Source organism: Protopterus annectens, chromosome 6.part0 (assembly GCF_019279795.1).
Source record: "Protopterus annectens isolate FY-2018-M chromosome 6.part0, PAN1.0, whole genome shotgun sequence".
NCBI classification, from domain to species: Eukaryota; Metazoa; Chordata; order Ceratodontiformes; family Protopteridae; genus Protopterus; species Protopterus annectens.
Genome location: NC_056737.1, coordinates 237,071,257 through 237,094,510, shown reverse-complemented (window position 1 = coordinate 237,094,510; position 23,254 = coordinate 237,071,257).

The window sequence follows — 23,254 nt, the reverse complement described above, 5'->3', positions numbered from 1 at the left end:
ATATATATATATATATATATATATATATATATCTATATATATCTATATATATATAGATATATATATATCTATATATATCTATATATATATAGATATATATATATATATATATATATACACACATAGCATCATACTGAAATATCAGCACTCGAAATGCCAAGTGCTGGCAATCTGAAAAAAAAAACGGCCAAAAACACAGGAGAAGAGCAAATCTCAAAAAAGCACTCTTCCATTTAAACCTTCCTTTTGCAAGGGCTGGTACGCCCCCCGCAAAGCCCCCACACACACACCAAAATTATATATGCCATATCTGAGATCACCATATCTTGGAGAAATTGAATATTCCAAGAAATGGCATCTCAGACTTAGTATATGTAAGCAAAATCTTTTGGCCATTTGGTCTCCATGTCTGGGGACTCACTCTAGCAGGTCCCATCATTTTAAATGGTTATTTATATATAGATAGATATATTTGTAGCAACAGCATAGTTTTTCATTGTATAAGGGAAGTGTAGAGAAAACCAAAGATGCTTTGGAAAAGAAAGGACTTGATCTGGCCAGAATGCTTCCACTATTTATTCACAATCTGCTCATCATTATCCAAAGAGGTAGCAGGTACAGCATTAGCCCCACGTCATGTTGATATTTATTAGCAATGTAGGAAGATAAGATTGTTTACACTGCTATACCTTTTAAATATATACTATATTACTATCACCTTATTGATATATATATATATATATATATATATATATATATATATATATATGTATAAGGTTCCCTTTGAAGAATCAAATTACCGGAATGTCGACTAGCAGAACATTGAGACAACATCATCGAAAACTCATAACAGCAAACTTCCGGAACATCAAAATATGCCTCAGAAAAACTAACCACTTAGCCACCACTGAAAAATCTTGCCCTTTCCTCCACCATAGTGCGATCTCAGAGTTGTTGTATTTAGGTATGGAGTGTGGAGAGCACAGCCCCCCCATATGGGGGGAGCAGCAGGCAAAGGTCCCCACTCTATTGGGTTTTATTTATGTATAATTTAATTTTTTATACTATGGAGTTTTAATTCCAAAACTCCATAGTGTAAAAAATAAAATTATACATAAATAAAACCTTCTTGAGTGGGGGCCTTTGCCATCCACACCCCCACTACCTAAATATAATAAATCCAAGATCACACTATGGTGGAGGAAAGGATAAGGTTTGTCAGTGGTGACAAAGTGGCTAGTTTCCCAGAGGCATATTTTGCCACTCCGAGAGTTCACTGTTATAGGTTTTTGATGATGTCTCTCTATTCTGCGAGTTGACATTTTGTAATTTCAACTATTCAAAGGGGAACCATATATATATATATATATATATATATATATATATATATATATAGTGGATAGGAGCACTTAATGAGCTGAAATACCCTGCAAAATATTTGAGCAGCACTATTACTGAACTAGTGAAATATATAACAAATGAGAAAGTAGATAATTGCAACTTTATAAAATGTGGATATGCATGCATATTTAAAAGAGACAGTATGCACCTCAAGCATGTTTTTCACTGTAAGGTAAGTTCTCAATTCCTGCTTTGTTCAAGATTAACAAAAGACAGAACCAGATTTCATGGTAATCTGAATAATATGATAAATAGATTTTTGAGGAGGGGTTAAAACCAGAGTGAAACTGATAACCATGTTCTATATATACAAGAAAACAGAACTAGTGAAACTGTTCTATAGTTATTGGATCACAGTGTCTCTGATACTGCATATTGGAATGAAGGAAAAGACTCTGGGCAGGATTCACGAAGCCTCCGTGTAAGAGTTATAACTCATACACTGAGGCTGCAGTTAAACGGAGTGATGTCAGCATGCTCTGCATATTAATGAGAGCATGCTGAATCACACTGAAGGCCAACACGGTCCGTGTAAGACAGTAGGGGGCGTGTCCGTAGACTGAGTCCTGTAAGCGGACATGCCCCCAGAAGAGGAAAAGTACCCAAAGGAAACACCCACGACAGAGTCCACGGAAATGTGAATAAACAGAACACAACACATGCCCCCACAGACTATGAACATAAAATAAATATAAATGAACATGTTATATATTTTTTTAAATTGTAAAGATGTTTAACCGTGAGTGCTTTCGTTTGCTGGCGTGCCCGTAGCGCAGCTACAGTTAGCAGTCAGTGGGAAAGCATATAAGAACTAAATATGCAAAATAAACTATGAAGCAATAGCGTAGCGGTAGGGATGTTGGCTGCAGAGCAGGCATTCATGGTTCGAGCCCCCACAACACCAATTTATTTTTTTTGCAAAATAAGCAGGAAACAAGTCCCTGACAAATATGTACACATAAAACCACAACTTATGTAAAATGTAATGAAATAGCCCATTTATATTGAAGAAATGTGAGGTAACAAAAGAATAAAAAATGCCAGATGTGCCCATAGATGAGCTACAGTTTAACAGGGTGAGTGCATCTGCCCGTAGATGAGCAGTGGTTTAACTGGTGCAAAATGAGTGCCCGTAGCTGAGCAGTGGTTTAACATGCTAAATCTATGTGCCCCTAACTGAGCTGAGCGTAATATGCGTGCCGATAGCCAAATGAGGCTTAAACCAGCGTACCCCATTTGCGCGGAGCTGCGCACCGTGCAAACGAGCTAACCGATGGGCAACGTTGAGCAAGCCGTATCAAAACTGCCTTTACACAGACACACCCCTCAGCATGTCTAGACAGACATGAAAAATAAAAAGCAGTGGCCAGGTTCGAACCCAGGATACTATACACCATAGTCAAAGTACAGAACCACTAAGTCACGACAGCAGTACCTGTAAATGCAATAATAGCTAATATATAGGAATGAATACAAACTAGAGCATGACAATGCAGGTTTACTGAAGTTGATACAATTCCAAAATGGCCAATCACAGATATGTGCGGGAAAAACGGACTATATAAGCCCCATAGGCGGGAATACACAGCATAAACAATTGTAGAACAGACCTGCAGGCAGAATGTCAGGAGTAGGAGAGGGTAGTCGCTTTCGAGCACAGAGGTGGGGTGTTGAGGAGTCCAGGTACATGGCCTGGCTCCTAGTCCACAATCATGAGGCCCAACTCATGCAGGGCCAGGTCCTCTGGGGAGCATACAGGGCTGAGGCATGGGACCGGTTGGCTCATGATCTCATCAGTGCCACAGGGATTCCAAGGACTGGTGAGCAGGTCCATCACCACCATGCGGACCTGAAGAGACACAAGCAGGACCAACTGAACCTTTGGATCCAAGAGGCCCGGCAAACACCCAACGCCCCACTACTGAGTAAGTAACATTTAATTATGTATGTAAAAAAGTAAACTATTATATTATATTATATTATATTATGGAGATGTGTATTCCAATATTACTTCATTTATATTACAGCTGCAGGTGTCCGTTCTGCGAACCGCAGAGCCTATGGCGATAGGCTGGTGCGGTTGCGCCACCAGGCAGGTCAGTAATCCACTACCAGTAACTGTAAAGAAATATAAAAGTATGACAGTCAGCAAAAGAGTGCAGTGTAGTCAGTAAGGAATAAAATCTGCAAGTAACAGTGTGAAAGTGTATGCAAGTATTGCTTGATTACAATAGTTTTCAGCCTGTAAGTTTAACCTAAACATGAAACTGTCCGACATATATTCTGAAATAAAAATGCCCTGCCTGTAAGAAAATAGTACACAACCTGCAGCAGGCTAAAAGTATAGATGATGAAATCACATGTGTGAAATATATCCCTGTGGAAATACTGAAACATGACAGAAGTGAGACTGCTGGAAAGGATTGTAATAACTACTGTTAAAACATGTCAATAAAGCCTAGAAGTACCATCCTGAATAGTAAAATGAAAGCAAGTGAGAGAGTGTGAGAAAGTGTCATGAATCCAGCAATACAGTAGTAATAACCCCTGAATAAAGTATACTGCAGTCAAGACAGAATGAAATGCATGTGAGATTCAAAACCAAACAGCAAAATATGTTCAAAGTGTTGCTGCATGTGGAATGTGTATCCCAAAATCTGGATATGTTGCTCACAGTCTGAAATACGCAGATAGGATGATTGTCTGATATACCAAGCATCCACACTTGTCTACAGCTATATAAAGCAAATGTAGCAAGATGATGTAGCTGAACAAAGCTAGATATGAATGTGTATGAAGAACACCAAAATGTATATTGATGTTGCAGTAATAGTCCTATCACCAAGGTGAAATAGTTATCATATAGGAAACTGTAGTTAGAACAGTAGTGTGTATATAACTGTAGCTATTAGAAATGTACAGCATATGTATTGTTATTCAAAGGTGTTAATATTACTGTCTTTACCCCACCCTATAACCACATATAACCCATTCCACGTGAAAATGGTATGTGCAATCACAATTAACACCCCTGGACGTTTGTCCTGTTGGGTCATATATATCTGCATGTCTGTTGATGCATCTGCCCTGTTCATACATCCGCACCTGATGGCCTGTTGCCATCAATTAACCCTGCATGTTGTTGGACTGTGTATTTCTGTTCAAATTATGCATGTGTTATGCATGCTGTTCAATGGTGTGAATATCTGGGTGTTTGGTTAATGGGAATACTAATGCATGCTGTTACAACTAATTGTGAATGGTATTATATGTCACTAACCCAAACTGTCATGACATAATGCAAAACATAGGACGACAGGGAAGGCGGGTTCCAACGGACCCACCTCTCCCACCTCAGCTGGCGAGTGCACCTGGCACTAGTGCAGAGTCCGGACCCTCCTCCGGTGGCCCTGTGCCACCTGCGGGTGGAAGCGCTGCAGGGGATGGGGCTCACCCCCCCTCTGCAAGTGTGGCCGGAGGAGAACCACCACTCACCCTCTGTAGCGTCCGGACTGTGGTGCGTAAGGAGATTCGGGACTCTGTCCTTGAGCCCCTACGCCAGCTAGAGGCACAGGTGGTGCAACTAACGGGCATGCCTGTTGCCCTGCCTACACAGCCCCCAGCACAGCCACGTCCTGGGCAGTGAAGGAACAGTGGCAACTGCCTATGGGTGGGGATATCAGTTCCACTGTTGCCATCTGTGGGCTCATGGGCTCTGGATATCCAAACCTCCGTCCCCGTCAATTGTGTAACCCCCACACGTGTCATACACTGCCCCTGTATGCGTCTTGTTTGTCTTGTCTGTTTACCTACCCAACCTACCTCCCCAGCTGTACCGACTTCCTTCACCTGACATACCACTCTCACCTGAAAAAAAAAAAAAAAAAAAAGGGCACTCTGTACCCACAAAAAAATTACGCCCCATACATAGCTGCCCATTCCACACACATGTCTGCTGGACATGGAATCTATCAATTACAATTGGCTGTACAACAAGTATTATTGTTGTCCTGACACCTCTCTCAGAGGTGGAAGGTTTCAAATGTCACACCAAATTACATACATATGCACAGCTGTTGCTGATGAAGAAATGGGCAGCTATGGGCCTTACCCACATCCCTCCTGCACATCCCAAGCTTGTTTCCCTACTGTCTTACCCTCTTTGTGACCCCTTTTTCACCACTTTCCTGTCTCCCCATTTTCTTTTCTTTCAAAGAAAATAGCACGGGTGTGCACCAGAGTAAGCACCGTTAAGCGGTTGTAAGCGGGTGTGCGCGGAGCTAACCGCCAGTGCGCATGCGTGAGCTCCGCGCAAACCAGCGCTAGCCCGGTTACAACTGCTTAAAAGTGCCTTAGTCACTGTGATTGACAGGTCCTGTACTCAGTTCAAAAGAAAAATAAATCCCACTGTCAGTCCCGAACCCAGGACCTTGGAAATACTAGTCTGCACGACCTACCACTAAGCCATGACTCTTACGCAAAAACATTGTGCTAAAATAAATATAACATGTAATAGTAGGGATGAATGTAAAGGGAATATAGGATGTGTAGTACACAAAGCATGTCATTTAAAATAAATGTCAAAACTACTGGATTTCCATAATAGTAGTGTGTGAACAGAAACAGCCATGCTAGTTGGCAGCCTGTAGATAATAAGGTCAGTTAAAGTGCATAGATATATGTATGCATATGTACATATATATATATATATATATATATATATATATATATATATATATATATATATATATATAGTTGTAGGAGTCAATGTGCATACACAGTTGCTACAGGGAACATGAGAGAGGAATGGAGAATTGTGAATATACAACACAGCCTGAAGCATGAGAGAGATACTAACCTTTACAGTCACAGAACACTGTCCACAGCATACCAGCATGGTCCCCGCCCTCACAATCTGAAAGGGCAACGCCTATCCCACATACCCTTTTATAGCACTGACCTGAAATCACAGTGAGAACTGCAATCAGTACACAACTGGCTGTATGCAATTAGCAAATGCTGGCTTACAATTGGTGCAGAGGCCATCACATGGACCTATGCAGATACCTACAAAACTATCAGTGTTACATGCGGTGGTATGTCCTCTCAGAGTGCCGGTAGCACACATCCAGGGGGACCACGAGGTCACAGTGATGCTGTGTGTTCTCCTCTGCTGAGGGCGGCCCTCACCTGGACATGTGAGATGATAGGGAGGTTACATCCAGCTGGGATAAATATTTCAAAGGTGGGGGAGAAGGAGGGGGGATATGTGCACCGAACATGTCTGCAGGATTGTTGCCAATACCCGTGTGTTTGGTGAATGTTAAGTAGGTGTGGATTAACACAGAGCATATCTGAGGCATGTGGTCCATATGTGTAACATAACTGAAGAAGGCCTTGTTGTCATCCATAGTGTTTGTGTCCATTTCCCTCCCAGAGTAGGCCGTGGCTGTTGTTATGACGGACCGTAGCATAGTACCAGTGCTGACCACAGATGCCTACCCTTAATGTGAATGTGCTCTGTCCTGCAGTAGCCTCCTGCTATTGTTATACAATCTGCCTCTGTCTGGGGTCCACCGGACAGGATGCCTAACCTTTGTGCATAGGGTCTGGGTTAGACATGTGTGTGCAAGTGTCATGCAATCCGTGGCATGTCCGTGGTAAGCATTTGCAAAGGGGTCAGCAGTGTGGCTTGTGGCTTCCACTGGCCCAGTGTGCTGCATGGATACCATCTCAGTCCCAGCAAGTGAATAACTGTCTAATCACATACATATCAAAGTAGTCTACTGTGCTGGTGGTGGTGGTGGGATATGTATATCCAGGCCGAGTAACGTCTGTCCACATCACAGTAGTGGACGGTGTCCCACATACAGTACCTTGGAATGAACCCCCAGAGTGAGGTTGTGCATTGCACCTGTCAGTGTGTGCTGACCGATGAGGCATGCTACTATGTTGTGTGGAATGTGGCAGGTATTGTTGCACAGGTGTTGGCTGAGCACTGATATATGGCCATGTACCTGTGTATCCACCACGACACACACACATGCAACATATGGGAGTAGTAGTATATCACTACACATGAGTATCATGTATAGTATGTGTGCCATATATTGCTGACACGGTCTGCTGATATCCTGTCTGTGTTCTCTTCCAGGGAGATGGCGCGACAGCGTAACCCCGCCTACTCTGTGGCGGAAGATGAGGAGATCCACCAGAGCCTGCTGCGGGAGTATGACATCCTGTTTTCCCGCACCAGTCAGAATCAGCAGGAGAGGGCCACACTGTGGCAAGACCTTGTCCGTAGGGTAAATGATATTGGCACGCATAACAGGACATATGAGCAGGTACGACATCACTGCAGTGATTTAATCCGAAGTGTCCGGCAGTGGGCATCAGATATCCACAGGCAACAGGTCGCCACAGGAGGTGGGGTGGCCACATCCCGCCTCACCAGACTGGAGGGGCTACTCCTAAGTGTTGTGGCTCCAGCCCCAGAACACCAACAGCAGTACACCTGCATTATGATGGAGGCTGGTTCCACACAGCAGCACGACATGGAGCGTGCAGGTAATATGCCATATGTACACCTGACTGTTCTGTACACTGTATCATATGCAATATCAATGGCACAGATGTGCCCACTGACATTAATCTCATCATTTCTGCAGGTCCCTCCAGGGTTACAGCGAGACAGGCCATCCATGCTGGTGAGTGTGTTTAACATAACCTATAATAGTCCTGATAATGCTAGTAACAGTAGTGTAACTCAGTAGTGCTCTGTGTGTATACTGCGGGGTGTGCATGTGTGCAGGTGTGCCTGTGCCCATGTGTGCATGTGTGCAGGTGTGCCTGTGTCCACGTGTGCATCTGTGCATGTGTGCCTGTGTCCACGTGTGCATGTGTGCATGTGTGCATGTGTGCCTGTGTCCACATGTGCATGTGTGCATGTGTGCATGTGTACACATGACCATGTGTGCATGTGTGCATGTGTGCATGTGCCCATGTGTGCATGTGAACACGTGTGCATGTGTGCATGTGTCCATGTGTGCATGTGTCCACGTGTGCATGTGTGCATGTGTCCACGTGTGCATGTGTCCATGTGTGCATGTGTGCATGTGTGCCTGTGTGCATGTGTGCATGTGTGCATGTGTGCCTGTGTGCATGTGTCCATGTCTGCATGTGTGCATGTGTGTATAAGTGCATCACTGGTAACAATGTCTGGAGACTGTAAACTGTGTTTCCTGTCTTCATCCCACAGGTTCTGGGGCTGCTCTGGTGACCTGCAGCAGGGAACCTGAATCCTGTGCCACGGCTACTGGTAATGATGATATTTGTGTAATGGTACAGGAAGGTGTGTCAGGGTCTGCCATTGGTCAGCCAATTGACAGTACACAGCTGTCAACCCCATCATTGCGCACAGTCATCCTGCCTGTACAGCCTTTGTCACCATTGTCCCTAGGTGATGGACAGGATACAGTGGGCATAGACCAGGGTAATGTGGTACCTGTGGCACATGCGTCCCCACACAGCAGCCATGGGCAGGGTCCTCCGATGGTACCACACAGACAGTTGCCCATGGGTTCTCGGGGAGCATCCGTGGGCGTACTGCCTCTGGCCGACGTGCCCAAAGAGGTCTGTCAACCTCAGCTATGTTTCGGACTGTCATGCAGGCTCAGTCACGTATGGAAAGGTACACCAGACAGGGTCTGAGGGAGCTCAGAGCATGTCGCACAGCCATGACAGACAGTATGCGTGACATTGCGGATGCTATCCGTAACTTCACCAATGTCATAGACAGACGTTGTGGGGACATATTACAGCAGTTCCACAACCAGATGTCCATGAGCCAGGGCAATGGTGGGCGTTTGCGGTGTCGACGTGGCTGTATGCCGGCAGCAGCAGCAACTGGCAGTCGGCACGGATGACAACAGGCTTGCGCATGCCCCCATAGTGCCAGCAGCAGCCCCAGCAATACTGGGTCTGTGCTGTCATCGAAATGCCCCAGGAGACCATGTGCACGTGGCTCTGGACAGTCCCAACAGGGACATGTGTCCAGTCAACACCCCCCCGCTTCTGATGACAGTACCCAGTCCGGCTTTGTACTGGATACGGTCCGTAGCACCCCTGCCAGGCACAGGTACCGTGTCCGTGCACACAGACACTGATCTGTATGGCCTGCCAGGTGCAGTCTGTGGCTGTCCACAAACCCCTGTATATTGCAGCCATGAGGTGGAACTGTGTGCGTGCATACACACATGTGAAATGTTAACACTTAGGGCAACCACATACACGCACACACTGCACCAACACTGCCCCACCCTGTACTGCTGCCCCTCACCAACACATACACACACATGTCAATTGGTGGTATCAGTGGCTGACTCAGGCATACCTAATCCACACCCTGTGCATATGATGACACTGTGCCACCTCCTGCAATCTCCAACATCATTGCGGGAACAGGTAAACACGTTGCTGATGCACAGGGTGACTACATAGACGTGTATTAGTAGTATCATGTTGGTAAGAGTACAGTGTGCTGCTATGACTGTGTGTTTACCCCAGCATGCCTGCTGTAGTAACTGTATGAATGTCCTGAATTGTTATCTGCACCCATAGTACATACCAAAGTATAACAGCTGCACATAATTGCATGCCGGTGGTAAGGTTGTCAACAGATAGCTGCATACATGGGTAGCACAGGGGGAAAGCTAACACAAGTAGTGATATGCAAAGGTGGACATGTACAGTAATGGTGTCAAGATGCCCACAACGACTATGCCATGTGGATGTCCGCGCATGTAGATATGTGTGCAGTACCAATGTAATCCAAATCACAAATAAGTATGACATAATATCGGTTCTACCATGGGCATCTGTGCTGCGTATTCCTGGGTACATGTTGATAGTGCCTACATATTTGCATTGTTACTTACTGTTATTGTTACCCCTTCTTTGTTGTATAATGCACTACTTCCAGCCCTGTGTACTGTAGCTTTGTTTGCATGCATGTTCGCTTAGTCCCTGGAACACTGCTTACACCTGCAATGCAGAGTTACAGTGCTTCTGTAGACTGCTAGTGACATCTGCATAGCGTACGATATGTATGTCAACTTTACACATGACAGAACATCACTGTCTGTCCTGTACGCATGTACGTTGCCTGTGACACATTGCACACGTCTTACCTGGCATTTACCCACGTGTGCAGTCATATATGTCAGTGCTATGAAACAGTGGCAGTCCACCCACACATACACACCTTCAGTATGTTGTTCCCCATTGGCCCTATGTGTTGGTACTCACCATGGCAATCACACTACTAGGGTGGCATGTGCAAAGGTAACCTGTGAATCGCCTCTATGGTCCAGTCGTGGTTTATGTGAGTCATGTGTCATTGTCACAGCTGCCACATGTATGCAGTCAGCCATCACCCTTGGCCAGGAACGTACAACACATGTGTGGGATGCCACCACACAGCCAATCTGGGGACTGGTCTCTTTGAACCCAGTAATGCCATACCCTGTCAGGTGGCATGTCATATATACTACGTCCAGGACAAACGTCAACCCCAATCCCTGCTGCTACTATTGATAATACCCCTGAAGATGTTCCTGATAGCTTTGACCAGTCCTTTACTGAGACATTTCAGGCCCTAGCTAGCCATCTACCTCCTAGCTCCCCTGGTCCTGAAAGCAGCACCCCTAGAAAACTACTTGCGTCCAGCTGCCAACCAGTCACCACTTCACTTCTCCATACCTTGATTGTAACAGTGAAACCCACTACACTTTCTGCTGATCAACTCCCTGCCGAGTACCTATCAAAACCAGATGATGCTATTGCTTACCCCGTCTCAAAGTTAATCAAAGGAACCATGTTAGAATCTAACTTTCCCACCATCTGGAAAATGACATATGTAATCCCACTTCACACAGGAGGCAGCTCTACTGAAGTCTCCAATTATAGGCCAATAGCTATACTCTCTCCACTTGCAGAGATTATGGAAACTTTCATAGACAAGTCATGCACCACCTAATCCAAACTCGCATTATGGCAGACACTCAGCATGGCTTACGTCCTCATCACAGCACTACGTCAGGCCTCCTAGCCTTTACTAACACCATAAGCCATACTTGCAACAATAATTATATATCCACAGCCCTCTTTTTGGATAATTCAAAGGCATACGATATGGTTGATCACAAACTTGTACTCCACACCCTGCAAAGACTGTCTAGATACTGGAGCCTTCCAATGGTGTCAATCCTACCTGCATGGTCAACAGCAGGCTGGCCTCTGGCAGAACAAACCCTCTAACCTTCTACCTAACACCCTCAGAGTACCACAAGGCTCTATACTAGGGCCCTTGCTGTCCTCCATCTTCATTAACGACCGTTATACTGTCATCCCAAAAGTCAGCTGTATCCAATATGCTGTATACTCTACTCTGATCTGCTCAGCCACATCTCCAGTAGAGTTATGGTCAGCTACCCAGACCACCTTTAATACAATAGCAAACTGGCTTTCTGAACATCGTCTGATCCTAAATCCCAATCATACTAAACTGCTGTTATTCCACCAACACGTAGGTCTACCACTTTCACCGTTACCATAACATCAACTGATGGCACAATAATCTCCCCTGACCCATCTCCAAAACTATTAGGTGTCATCATAGACAATAATCTCATATGTGACATACATGTTAACCAGATTAGCAAAGCCATCAATAGAAAACTAGGGTCACTTAACAGAATTAAAGCCTTCCTAGCCCCTCCAGCTAAAGGTGCCATAGCTCGCTCACACCTTGTTTCAACCCTTCTGTATGCATCCCCTCTACTCTCGAATATGAACAAGACTGTCCTTAACAAACACTCGATTTGCTACAACCACATTGCCAGGTTTGCCACTTGCCCGCCTTTTAGGACACATCATTGCATCAATCTAAATCAGCTTGGTTGGCTTGCAATACCCAGCCTAATACAGTATAACCAACTGATTATGGCCTATAAAATCCTCTATAATCCAGACAATACTCCTGCACTTCAATTATTATCACCCCCTATAACAATCCTAGACTGCTTCGATCCTCTAACAAAGTACTACTTCAGACTAGCAAGTTTAATAACACAGCTGGTGATTCTCTCTTTGCAAACCCTGTAAGTAGATCCTGGAACTCACTTCCAGCTGATATTACCCTACTGTCCACCTTAGGTCATTTAACAATGGACTCAAACAACATTTGTCACTTAACTGGCTATGTCAATGTATCAAGCCTGGCTAACTCGAATGTGTAACTTCTGTGAACCACTTTACTGTGTAATTTTAATTTAATCCTGGCTTGTGCTCAGGTCTAACATTAACCTGTGGAACATGTTTGACTTGCTTACTTATGTAATCTCTGTAAATAATCTGTTTGTACTATGTAATGCTAGTATTATGTAATGCTGTATCTGCTACCCTCGTAGCTTGTCTCCACGGGCCTCCCCTGGAAATGGACATGCATCCAGTTGGGCTATCCCAGTCAACAAATGTAGGATAAATAAATAAATCAATACAATATATTACAGTGACGACAATACCAGTCAGACATTGACACACACTGACAGCATGCTGAACACACTGGGGCATACGTGGGGACTCAGACTAGCAGCCTGCCTGGGCATCACACACCTCTGCAGCTGGCACACAGGCATATGTTCCATTGGAACAGAGCACATGCCACACATGGCACGCACATCCCCTGTGCCACACACTCACAGCCTGTAGGGCTACACAACACACCTGCTACAGACGTGTCAGGTACCTGTCATGTGTGCTGCACTGGGGTCCCGCTCAACAGGCTGTATCTGGTGAAGGTCACAGTGATATGACTCAGGGGCACTATGGTCCACCACAGCACACATGCATACAGGTCAGTCAGAGGCATGGACAGATATGACTCACTCATTGACCATGCCAGTGTGGCTGCCTGAGACATACCTCCCTGGACTACATGATAGGGAACATAGAATGGATCTCTCAGCATGTGGCACAGGCCAGTATGAGCCTGGTGTTGGTTGCCAACATACCCTCACCAGGTATTCTACCACTATATGTGGGAAGGGTGTTGTATGTCTACATTATGCTCAGTCTCCACTGTCATTCATAGGGTATCCACTGGCTGTCAACGTGTGCTTACATGCTAGGGAAGCCACAATGATGTGCACAGGTCATCTTGCACGTGACACCCATGGCCCGATGTATAATGGCAAGGCTCCTTGGTACACACATACTGCCTTATGCTGCAGGACATGGTTTACATAGCGACCTCCATGGGTATCACACAGGTTAGGACACTAACAGTGCTGCTACACAACAACAGCAGTGTACACCGGAAGATGCATGCACCAGACACTGCCCTCAGCATGGTGAACTGCAATGTCTGTGCAGTACCAGATTCATGATTCATGGCTCACAGGTGTTACCCATCACTGACAGGTTATGCCCCATACCATGCCTGTCGTCCCCTACACATGTAACACACATGGATAGGGGTGGTATCCCAAGGTAACACAGATACACACACCTCCAGGTTGTTGGCACAGCACAAACCATCAGGGCCTACTCATGTGCAGCTGACAGTGTGTCGGACTGCCATCTGATTCATAGCCTGGCACACACAACCCTCACATACACAGGAAGACCACCTATCCTCCATAACAACACCGGCAATATGACAGTCTCATGAACTGTGTTTATAAGGCCGTACTGCATCCAGCCGAACATTGTGTGTGAGCATTACTGTAGCTACAACACTCTAGTTGAAGAGTTCACAGCATGTGGTCACCGAATTGCAGTGGAATGACATGTTACCACTACCACAACAGGTGGGAACATGCAGCTCCTGTACATCGACTACATGTACACTATATGGCCCAGACCAGATGTGTATCCCCTGCTGTAGGTCTTTCACCATAGACACCCACACTGTATAGGGACATACCACGTGTGGACTCTGCACAGTAAGACACAGTCATATTGGTATACATTGCTAATACCATTTATCCACACGAAGCATGTGTCACACATGGTAACTACTGCAGGTCACAGGTATTTATGTGTATGTGTCACACACATACATCATGTGTGCAATGCCATTGCTGGTTTAGGCAATGGCATGCATTGTTATGTACAAACACCCACACAAGGTCATACTGTGTGACACAACCACACGTGACAGTTGTGGGTTACCAAAACATACCTATCTGTACTCTGACAATGGTAATAGACACAGTAGCAGAGCACACTATTGGCATTACTAGCCAACTAGCCCTGTTTGGCTGTGCTGATAGTGTGGTGACATCCCCTGTGTTTACTGGGGGAGTATGCGGCATCTGGTGTATTGTAGTATTTGCCAAAAGGATCTGTTCCCTCACACACACCCTACTACCCCCACACACATGCACACTTGCCATTTGCAGGATTCATTCCCCTACCTAACTAAGTCATGACACGTGAGAGGGACGCATTAGCAAAGCGCACTATTCGGTTTACTAGATAGCTTCTCTTCTCTGGCTATACTTATAGGGTGCTGACAACATCAGTATTTTGAAAGGGTAATGTGCATCAGGTAGTGTGATCTCCTGATTGCCAAAACTAACATGTTTTTCATACGGAAATGCACACACACAAACTCCCCACATGCAAATACACACACATATCATTTACAGGTTTCAAACTCCTACCTAACTACATTATGATACGCAGGGGAAACGCATTAGCAGAGTGCGCTATTCGCATTACTGGGAGGCTTCTTTTCTCCTGCTGTACTTATAGGGTGCTGACATCATCTGTGTTTAGAAAGGGGAGTGTGCATCCTGTAGTGTGTTCTCCCAGTTGCCAAAAGGAACATTTCCCTAATACATATTTGCACACACACAATAACCTCCCTCATCCAAACACACACACTTGCCATTTGCAGGATTCAAACCACTACCTAACTATGGTGTGACACTTGAGACGGATGCATTAGCAGAGCACGCTATTCGCATTACTGGGAGGCTTCCCTTCTCCTGCTTTACTTATAGGGTGCTGACATCATCTGTGTTTAGAAAGGGGAGTGTGCATCCTGTAGTGTGTTCTCCCAGTTGCCAAAAGGAACTTTTCCCTCATACATATTTGCACACACACAATAACCCCCCCTCATCCAAACACACACACTTGCCATTTGCAGGATTCAAACCACTATCTAACTATGTTATGACGCTTGAGACGGATGCATTAGCAGAGCGTGCTATTCGCATTACTGGAAGGCTTCCCTTCTCCTGCTGTACTTATAGGGTGCTGACATCATCTGTGTTTAGAAAGGGGAGTGTGCATCCTGTAGTGTGTTCTCCCAGTTGCCAAAAGGAACATTTCCCTCATACATATTTGCACACACACAATAACCCCCATCATCCAAACACACACACTTGCCATTTACAGGATTCAAACCACTACCTAACTATGTTATGACACTCGAGACGGATGCATTAGCAGAGTGCGCTATTTACATTACTTGGAGGCTTCCCTTCTCCTGCTGTACTTATAGGGTGCTGACATCATCTGTGTTTAGAAAGGGGAGTGTGCATCCTGTAGTGTGTTCTCCCAGTTGCCAAAAGGAACATTTCCCTCATACATATTTGCACACACACAATAACCCCCCTCATCCAAACACACACACTTGCCATTTGCAGGATTCAAACCACTATCTAACTATGTTATGACACTCGAGACAGACGCATTAGCAGAGTGCGCTATTCACATTACTGGGGGGCTTCCCTTCTCCTGCTATACTTATAGGGTGCTGACATCATCTGTGTTTAGAAAGGGGAGTGTGCATCCTGTAGTGTGTTCTCCCAGTTGCCAAAAGGGACATTTCTCTCTCACAGCCTTTCGCACTCACAAACCCCACTCACCCACACACACTGAGCATTTGCAGGATTCGAACCCCTACCTAATGATATTATGACACTTGAGGGCGATGCATTAGCAGAGCGCACTATCCGAATTACTGGGCATCTGCTCTGCACCTGTAGTATTTCTAGGGTGCTGACATCTTTATTTCCACAGAGGTATGTAGATGTAGTACTACCTGTCAGGTGGGGGATAGCATATATATGCATTTGCAGCCACCTACGTCAGGGTCAGATATGCACATCGCACTGGCAGGTTATGTTCTATACCATGCTTTGGGACCACAGGACCTGTAAGACACAACACAACCAGTCCAGAACACCACACCCACATCCAGGATGCACACTTAGCTTCCCTGGGAACAGTGCCAGGATATGCAGGTATTCACATACACCATTCCAGTTGTTAACATCAGGTACAGGCATATTGTGTGTGAGAACTACTCAGGTCTCTACCACTTTACCCTACCGCCACTACAATTTGTGGGTCCATGTGCTATGGCAGAACCACACACCACAGCCACATGGGTGAATACATATTGCACCTGTCCATCTGCAATGTGGGTACTCACTGATCCACACCAGAGGTAGACCACCATTGTTGATATCTGCCCATGTCCACCTTTCCCTGGACATCCATATCTCATCTCCGCCCCCAGGCAAGGTTGTCACTGCACACAAACTGTGTTTAGCACAAGCAGACTCTACACTTGTGTAGACTGGGGTGGATGACTTCAGAGGACCCATGCTGGAGGACTATACTGGCCACTCAGCATAATCCTTGACACTTGCATCCTATGAGCATGTGTACAGTTTGCATTTGTCATGCTATCCCACATATACCCATGACTGCTCCACAACAAGACACCTGTCAGCTGTACACCGGCCATATATGCGCCGTTCAACAGACAGAGCGACCTAATACATTGCAGAGCTGTAGCCCACAGAGGGAGGACATCTGTGGACGGTTCTAGCACGGCACTTCATTCACACATACTCATTACAACACAGTGTTGACATTGGAATCGTCCAGAGAATGCAGATAGGGCTCCCCTCAGTCTGTTATTGACGGACACCTACTGTCAGAGATCCTCAGCAACCCTCTCACAGCACACACCGACAACATGGCTGTGGCTTAGCACAATCAATCCCTGAGACCTCCACGGTGCCCCTGCTTGACAGAGGCACAGCTCACTAGCCTCACATGTCACCTTCTGTGACCTACTTTACAGTGGCAAGGTAGCCTACTATCCTGGGGATGCAGATGCCAAGCACACTCTGGCTGAGCTGCCATTCCCTGGGGCAAGAAGCCTAGTATTGACCTCTACACCCATATGTTCAATTGTCGGATGCACAATATTTGTTGTGCTGTTCTACTGTTTGCAGGTCTTTATTGCCATAGCATTCCCTGTTCCTATGACCAACTTGTGTATCTGTGGCAGATGTTTGCATATGACGGCGATCCACTATATCACTTATGTCTCTGTGGTCATTTACTGTGTGCACTGGGCTGATTGCTGTGTTGTGGTTGGTTCCTGGACTGACACGTACAAATACCAGATATGTGTGGCCAACTGCTACACGTAGATATGGCCAAAGTGTGTGAGCATGCCCAGTTCAGCCTTTCCATGGCATGTTGTCTGACATATGCCTCATTTATCAAAGTGTGCGAGCATGCCCAGTGTGAGCTTTCCATATGTTGTACTCTGAAGTCCAACACATATTTGGGTGTGTGTGACCTTCGTCATTATCACACGTTTATGATTGTGTGCTGGGTGTCATGTTGTGTACTAACTGGCCAACTGCTTTGTGTCTGCCACAACAGGGATTATACTGTGCCTGCAGAAATTGCATGGGATACTTTGCAGACAGTTCTCAACATACTTTCATAATGACCTAACACTGTAGTACCGTATAGTGTACTGGTTCGGTATTTCACTGTAGTGGACAGTATCCTGGGCTTTAGTCCTATCACTGCTTGACATCTTCATAGTGAGCACGACAGACTGTGTAGGGGCCAGTTGTGCACATATGACCATGTTGCAATATGTTCAGATATGGACTACCTACACCAGGCTCGTCCAACATTGCTAGTGTATTCCACAACATGGGTGGACATTGGCAAACACTAGCGATGTTCTGTAGGCCATTTCTGATGGTAGTCACAGGGTGTGTTTGTCCTTCGACACACATTGTAACTGGATTTTGCCATTACATATGTCATGGTTGGTATACTGTGCCTCTGTCTACCTTTGACATAACAGTGATACCCAGGGTAGCCTACCATCTCCCATACACTCATCAGGATGCCTCTTGAGGGGTGTCGATATGTGGCACTCTGGCTGACCTGTACCAGGAGTTTACTGCAGTGTGGGGGTGCCTTCTGTGTTATGGATCATTCAGTACAGCTTGTCCTATGTATGTCAGTGCTGGGGTTCAGGTCTCTCATGTGCATAGCTCACTGCCATTCAGATTGTACAAGGTGCAACATGTTCATTCATTCCAGGTTGGACATGGCATCATACATCAGGCACAGCTTTCCTGTAGCCGGGAAGGATGGCAGTGTGTGGGGCTGCAGTTTGTTTACTCAGGCAACACACGGCATCTGTTCAGGCTCTTTGCTACCCCTGGTGGGGTACTGTTGTGGACTTTAAAGTTGTTAGAGGTGTCTGCTGCGGTATATCCCACAGGGGCTATTGTAGTCAGTTGTGATGCTGATGGAGGATGGCTGCAGAGCCAGAGTGAGTTCCCCTTATCTACATCTGCCAGCCTTCATGTTTGGGTGGGTATATGGTACATGTTTCTGCGAACACTACAGACACATGTTTGTCCAATGCAGGTTATTTATCACCTTTTGTACCCAGGTCTCACATTACATGTTAGGTGCCTCATGGGTTAACACCTGTGTGGTAATTTGTGGGCACTTACTGTATATCCACAGTGGTTGTCTATACACAGTTCTGCGATTAGCTTGCTGACTTGGCTATGGCTACAGTTGTTTGTTTGTAGGTGGCCCTTTTGTGGTTTGCTTGTGTCAGCTGGGGGTCGGATACAGTGGGCTGTTCGTACTCCAATGCGTACATGCTCAGTCACAGTCCTTCCATGTTGGCCTATACCTATGGGACATGTATACTGAACGGGGGTGGGGGGGGCCAAGACCAGGCCTTGTGGGATGCCACTCATATCCGCTTTGTAGTCTGACATGGATGCAGCATGTCTGACCATGTCAGTTCTGTCCTTGGTCTGCTTTGTAACCCCTCTACTGACATAGGGGTGTATATTTAAGCTGGTGAACATATCCATACTGAACACGTACGGTATTGTCTAGACGCATGTGCATGGTCCAGCTACGCTGTGTGGACCACATAGCCCTCATCAATGACCTTAATGACTGCTTCAAATGGGTCAGACATGTTTAGGGGCCGGTTCTGCAGTTACAACAGCCACAGTGTGTAGGGTCCGGTATCAGTAGGTCCGCATTAGCCTTCTGTCTGCGGTACATACTGATCCTTTCCATAGCTGTGCAGAACAAGCTTGTCAGGATCCTGGGGTGTTAGTTTGGAGTATCCATTCAGGCAACACCTTTGTTGTGATGGACCACTGTTGTTGTACACTGCTCTTTGGGTACATACCCTGTGGTAAGGCTGACATTGGCCAGTAGTGTGATTTTGCATTCCATTACTCTTGGGGTCCATGTTGGCCTCAGCACAGGACACCATCACATACCTTTGGTGCTGTGTGTTCTGCTTTGCAGATGATGGCTGTTACCTCAGCATCTGCAATGTCAGGGGACCATCTGCTGGGATAGGTATGTTGCACTCGGGGGGGGGGGGGGGTGTTTGCACTGCACCTGACAGGTTGTATGTTAGCAATATGTGTGTGTGTTTGGTATGTTGTTTGTAATATCTGTGTGATTCGGAGCATATCTGTGGATTCCCAACATGGTTCCTACCATCAGTTGGGTAAGCCTTGTGATTATCCTTAGTGTCCTGTACGTGTTGTATCTTCATAGGTTCATGGGTTCATAGTAGGCTAGACACCCTAGGCCATTGGTAAGCCTAGCTAGAGTGTGTGTGTCTTTCGCCACCCCTTGCTATGTTCAATTATGGCCATTTATGAGGTTCTTCACTGTGCCTCTGTCTGGTCGTGACACAGTGGGGACCCCCAGTATACATGTACGGTCATCCATCCACTTGGCAATATTCCTGTTGAGGGGTGTCAGTGAAGGGCTCTGCCTACCATGGATTGGGATCCTGTTTCTGGGTGTGGGGAGCCTATGGGTTATGTATCTGTCCCTCCAGCACATCTTATTTCATTATGTGTTGAGGTTGACATCTGTGACTCTCACAGCTCCAATGGCTTTGATTTCCTGTGGTGTAGCATGTCCATTACTCCTGTGTTGGACATGGCCTGGTACAACAGACATACAATGCCTCTGTGTAGGCAGTGTGTGACTGAAGTCAGCTGGGGTGTCTACAGCCAGGCAGCATATGACATATATTTCGCACCCTTTATCCTGTTGGTGGGGTAACTATGAGGTCTTCCAAACCGCTGCAGGTGTCACGTATGGTACATCCCATATGAGTCATTGTACTAGATTATGGGTCAAATAAGGGAACAGTACAGCGGCACAGTGACCCCTGTTGATGTTGGTGTGAATCATTTCATGATACGGTGTCCAGTATCAACAGTCTTCATAGCCACATTGGCATTGTGGCTGTCACATGACAGATTAATGTCGACCTGTGTCCCTAGGTCCCTGATGACTCCTTGCATACATAATGGTTTGACACCTATGTGGTACTTTGTGTACCTTGTCTGGTATTTGGTGGGACAGCCATACTGTCCAGTGTCTTCGGATGTCTGGGTGGGGTTCTTGTGTGTGAGAGTGTGGTCTGTCACATGCTACAGACTGTACAGCAGTTTTGACTACAGTTATGTGCACATGGGTGGTGTCCGCTGCTTTGTGCATTGTCAGTTACCTGGCTATATGGGTGTCTGTGCTGCATATGGATACTCGCCCTCCTTTGATGTCTTGGTGCAGGTGTTGGGGCCATAACACATGGTATGTGGTATAACCTAGTAGTGCTGGTGTGGTATCACTAGGCCTGCAGCAGGATTCTGTCACTGGACAGGCATCAATGTTCTCCATAATGGGAAGTGCCTCAGGGGCATGCATATTGCAGTTTACACATCTGGCATTGGTCAGCATTACCCTTATGTTTCCTACCACTTATGTTTTCTAGGGTGGTGGGTAGTCTTTTTGGCCTTGCCTATATACGGCTCTATGGAGGTGGCAAAGGCCTTATCCAGTATCCAGACGCACACGGGTAACAGCTGACAGCCACCCCTGTAACAGCAGCATGGCTTGTCATGCTTGACATCTCCAGCGGACACACATTACACCCTCTTGGACTGACAGCTGTAACTGTGCCAACTGTTAAACATGAGCATTCTGTGTTTGTACTGTGGCATCATTCTTGGTGAGGGTTGGATGCTGCACACAGCCAGTGTCATCCCGCCCTGGGGTACATACTCGGAGGGACCATCCATGTCTCATTTGTTGTTGACCAGGGAGGTACATCTCAGGTAATTCACACCAGCATGGACATTGAGTGCATCATATTTCTGCTTGCTTTGGGGTGACCTGCGTACTTGTGTTAAGTGGCATTTTGTGGCTACCTACAAGCAGCTTACTCTGCCCTTTCCCTTGTTCAGTCTGGTGAGTGAGACAGCTGTGTTTCTGCCTATACAGACACCTATTACGACTGTATCAGGCATTTGTTTCTCCTTCGGGCCTGTGACTGTTTGGCACACCAGCTTTGCGTACTATTCGTTCCATGTGCTATGTTTGAAGGTTGTGGTCGCTTGTGATCTACTTTGGAGGCATCTGTTGGTGTGGTGTGTTTGTAATTAAGGCCTCCGGGAATATTTGTCTGTGTTTATGTGTTTGGTTTACAGTTGTGGTAGGTCTATGTGGGACTGGGTTTGTGGTGTATGTGGTTACCTTCTCCTCCTGACTAGTGTTGACAGTACTGGCTTGTTGGAGCTCAACCTCTGCTTTGGATACATGGATGCATCTATCACATATTGTGGTTGTCTGTGTACTTGGTACTGGCGTCACATTGCCTCTAGATTCATAGGTTATACTTGTTGTGGCTGGACTTAGTGCATTGTATGTGTGGACATATGTTGTTGCCATACTACTGGTCAGTGATTACTTCCCTTTTTATGTTTGCTCTATCATGTGGTATCTTCTTCATTCTCTTGCATGGTTTGGTAATGGCTGGAGCCCAGCATGCCAGATGTCTGCGTGTATGGCATTGTGTGTTGTTGTTATTTGTGATTGCATACTCCAAGCATTCCTGGCTGTGTTCATGGAATGCCTGTATAACATGTTCTGTGGTGTGTCCCATATTCTGCACTTGCACAGGGCCTTTTGTGGATTCAACATCGGTTTTGAGGGCTGTAACCTATACTTTACACATGTTTTTCACTGTGGTATTCTGGCCAGGGACTGGGGTCAGGGTGTGTATTTCCAGTGTGCTTACTCTATGGTCTGGTCTTACCAGTGAGGGGTACACTTCTCATCTTGCCATCCAGTACACATGTTGCTGATTATCACATCCAGTATGCTTACCCTCTTGTGGGGGTAGTACATTGTTCCTGGGCATTTTGGTTTATGGAATCTGGGTAATTTTCTCCTACTGTGTTGGTGCTAGTACAATGCTACCGGTGTATGTCTGGGTATTTTCAGTCGAGCAATATAATGTGGTTTGGGGGGCTTGATATATTCATGTATTCCGACATAGGCCAGGTGCTGTTCCTGGTATTAGGACAGTGGTCTGCAGCAGGCTATATACTGCGAGGCAGTTTTAGCCATTGGTATTTGACCATGGATATTCCATGCTGCTTCT